The 3,458-nt window shown below is 47.2% G+C and overlaps 4 non-coding genes across 4 annotated transcripts; 1 reads left to right on the top strand and 3 right to left on the bottom strand.

Moving 5' to 3' along the window:
* Positions 1-2,214: 2,214 nt before the first annotated feature.
* TRNAA-AGC lies at positions 2,215-2,287 on the bottom strand. The gene has a single exon. It is a non-coding gene; the product is annotated as a tRNA-Ala (tRNA).
* Positions 2,288-2,408: 121 nt separating this feature from the next.
* TRNAY-GUA lies at positions 2,409-2,497 on the bottom strand. Its single transcript is given in 2 exon segments — positions 2,409-2,444; positions 2,461-2,497. It is a non-coding gene; the product is annotated as a tRNA-Tyr (tRNA).
* Positions 2,498-2,949: 452 nt separating this feature from the next.
* Positions 2,950-3,042, bottom strand: TRNAY-GUA. Its single transcript has 2 exons — positions 3,006-3,042; positions 2,950-2,985 (listed from the first exon to the last, which is right to left on the bottom strand). It is a non-coding gene; the product is annotated as a tRNA-Tyr (tRNA).
* Positions 3,043-3,385: 343 nt separating this feature from the next.
* TRNAR-ACG lies at positions 3,386-3,458 on the top strand. The gene has a single exon. It is a non-coding gene; the product is annotated as a tRNA-Arg (tRNA).

Raw genomic sequence — 3,458 nt, 5'->3', positions numbered from 1 at the left:
CTGCCTCCAGATTTGAACTTTTTAGGTGAATTCTTTCCCTGCCTGGGTAACTGACCCTGAGATGTTGTTTCAGCTCTAGCTCAGGCCACCTGCCCCACGTATGTGTCCTCCACCCTGGTTTGGATATATTTCTTCCTATTACTCTGACTCTTTATTCATTTCTTGCTCTTGTGGTCACATCTGCTAGCACCTCCCCTCAGCCAGCTAGAAGGCCCATATCCCAAACTAGTGATCACATCATCTGGTAAAATGATTCCTTTTCTTACATTAAAAATTCGTTTTTATGAACATTATGATGTTATATTTTAAGTGACTCAGAATACTTGCAATTAAAAGATGTGAAAATAATAAAATGAGGTAAAAATAGAGACCATCCTAAAAAATGAAAGATATAGGAATAAACCACAGCAGGCTACCATATTGGTAACAAAAATGTACATGTTGTGTAAGACCCTAAAATGAACCAGAAATAAAGAAATATCATTTATTTATTGCAATCCTCAAAAGAGAATAATATAATATTTTTGCCTTTATCTGGAAGGTTTGTATTTTGTCTGGTGACAACCCTAGGATGACCTTATAGCTTCACTTGTGGCTATGTTCTAGAAAATTAGGATAGCCAGAATTTATTTCCTGAAGTCACTGTGTATTGTTTAATCTCTGATCTTTGAGTGAGGGGGTGTGTGTTTGTGTGTGTTTTATTTGTTTGGTTTTATCTTGTCTTTGTTTAATACTAACAAATATGTGAAAAAATGCTCACAGTCCCTAATCATCAGAGAAATGCAAATCAAAACCACTCTGAGATATCACCTGACCCCAGGGAGAACAGCCCACATCACAAAGTCCCAGAATTGCAGGTGTGGAGAAAAAGGAACACTTTTATTCTGTTGATGGGACTGCAGACTAATACAGCCTCTTTGGAAAGAAGTATGGAGAATCCTCAAAGAACTCAAATTAGACCTCCCATTTGACCCTGCAATCCCACTACTAGGCATCTACCCAGAAGAAAAAAAAATTATTTTATCATAAAGACATTTGCACTTTAATGTTTATCACAGCTCAAGATGTGGAAACAACCTAAATGCCCATCAACTCAGGAATGGATTAACTAACTGTGTTATATGTATACCATGAAGTACTATGCTGCCCTAAGAAAAGATGACTTCACATCTTTTGTTATTAGCCTGAATGGAGTTGGAACATATTCTTAGAAAAATTATCAAGAGAATGGAAAAACAAATATTCAACGTATTCAATTTTATTATGAAGCCAACAGACAATCTAATACACTCCCACATAGTAGAAAAACTTAATTCTATTCAAGTTGCGGGGCAGGGGAAGCAAGGGGGGGAAAGGGAGGAGGGAGGAGGATTGGTATGCTCCCACTTAAAGGGCAGAAGGTAGGGGTATATGGCACTCCTTTTGAGTGCAGGGCACAACGACAAGAGGGACTCTACCTAACAATTTCAAAAATTGTGACCTGGTTGTTTTTACCCTCACAGTAACCTGAAATAAAATAAAAGAACTTAAGGACTATGAAAAAAATGGACTATGATCAAGGGCTTCCCTAGGCAGAACACTTTTTTCCTTTCCAGTTAATTCTCTCTCCGTGCTGGCCTCTAGTCAACTCTCCAGTTACTTCCTAAGGGGGACAATGGCACCAGAATCCTCGTCCAGCATCAAGCCCCCGGGGCCAGGGCCTTTCTCCGTGTCCTCGCCTTCCCCTTATCTGCCTAGGGGCTGGGACCGCACCGAGCTGAGTTGAGATGGAGAGGAACACTTCCTCTTCCTCGCCCTAGCAAACGTTTAAAATAATTAGAGTTCATTTCAGAGTTCTCTGTTTTTCTGTCTTATTTTTCCATCTGTGAGTACCCCAGAACTACAGGCAAACTCTCAGACGAGTCTCTAGAATTGCAGACATCAATCGCAAATCAGAAAGTCGTCTGAGTGACAATAAATGTAACGGCAATCTGTAGACATCTGTGAAACAGACAAACAAAACAATTTAGTGAATTTCCCAAAGTAAATGGGTCTAAAATTTCAAGTTAGGAGGATAAACAGCTTGAGCCCAACACCCGGGGCGCGGGAGGTTTGGCAGCGCTGTAATCTACAGTTCGCTCGGCTCCCTTTGCTTGGCCTGATCTCCGACTTTCAGCTCTTGTTCCGGCTCAGAAGAGAATCGAAAGAAAAACCACACCGGCCAGGGAGGAAAACTGGAGGATGCGGGCATCGATCCCGCTACCTCTCGCATGCTAAGCGAGCGCTCTACCATTTGAGCTAATCCCCCACCGCTGGGCACGACTGCTTATCTGTTCCTCTAGAGAAGGGTCAGAACATTGCGACATAAAGTCGGATTTTCCAGGTCTCGCTTCGCAATTGAAGCCAGAGTGGCAAAATAAACGCGCCTGTCCTTCGAGCCGGAGTCGAACCAGCGACCTAAGGATGGCCGCGGGCACACGCCTACAGTCCTCCGCTCTACCAGCTGAGCTATCGAAGGGGGCGGGCAGGAGGCCCGGGGGCGGCCTTATCCCCGTAGCTCTCTATCATTTACAGTGACAATTCGTACTGCGTTCTTTTCTGGGTTCCCAGGTTTCTGGTGCACACGTTCCCTTTTCCCACGGCTGGAGCGAACCCTGGAGTCGCTGACGGAGATCTGAGAAGGTCCCCGCCTGGGCCTAGGCTCCTCCTGTGTGACTTGGGGGTCTGGGAAATCCAAAAACAAGGAACAAGCAGAAGTCGATGCCCCGGCAGAGCGCGGACACAGCTGCGCTGGGAACCCGCCCGGACCAGTCCCTGTTGGAGGGAATCGCAAAAGACTGCACATGTGGGCTGCAACAGGCCCACGCTGGACTGAAAAAGCAAGACTGTCCAAGGGTTCTTTATGGCGCCCGTAAAGGGGGCCACAAATCATCAGAAGTGAGAGAAAAAAAAAAAAAAAAAGCACCCGTCTCCTTCGAGCCGGAATCGAACCAGCGACCTAAGGATGTCTCCTGCTGAGGAAGTAGCTACAGTCCTCCGCTCTACCAGCTGAGCTATCGAAGGGACGCAGATCTGCCTCGCGCCCCCTGAGGTTCAACACATAATAGCTAGAGTGCGCGCCTCGCCTGTAGGGAGTGCAGCGAGCATGCGCAGGCCGAGGAACCGGGACGGACTGGGCCTCTGCGCGTTCTACGCGTGCGCAGAAAGTCGGCCAGCTCCGGCTCGGCCCGACCTCGGGAAGGACCTCCCGGGCTGGCTGTTCAGCGCCCGCAGTGCCCAGGCTCTGGGACTGCCCTGCCACCGCAGCCTGTCTGTCGTGCCTGTCCTTCCTAACCCACGTTGTTCATTGAAGTGACTATCGGGTGTGGCCTCAGCCTGCTGTAATTCGAATGGCCCCCCAGGAGAGGGGCCAGTGGCGCAATGGATAACGCGTCTGACTACGGATCAGAAGATTGTAGGTTCGACTCCTGCCTGGCTCG

Source organism: Otolemur garnettii, unplaced genomic scaffold (assembly GCF_000181295.1).
Source record: "Otolemur garnettii isolate 467f Iridium unplaced genomic scaffold, OtoGar3 scaffold00113, whole genome shotgun sequence".
In the NCBI taxonomy this organism is placed as follows: Eukaryota; Metazoa; Chordata; class Mammalia; order Primates; family Galagidae; genus Otolemur; species Otolemur garnettii.
The sequence above is the reverse complement of the archived record's forward strand: the minus strand, read 5'-3'. Positions and strand labels throughout refer to the sequence as shown.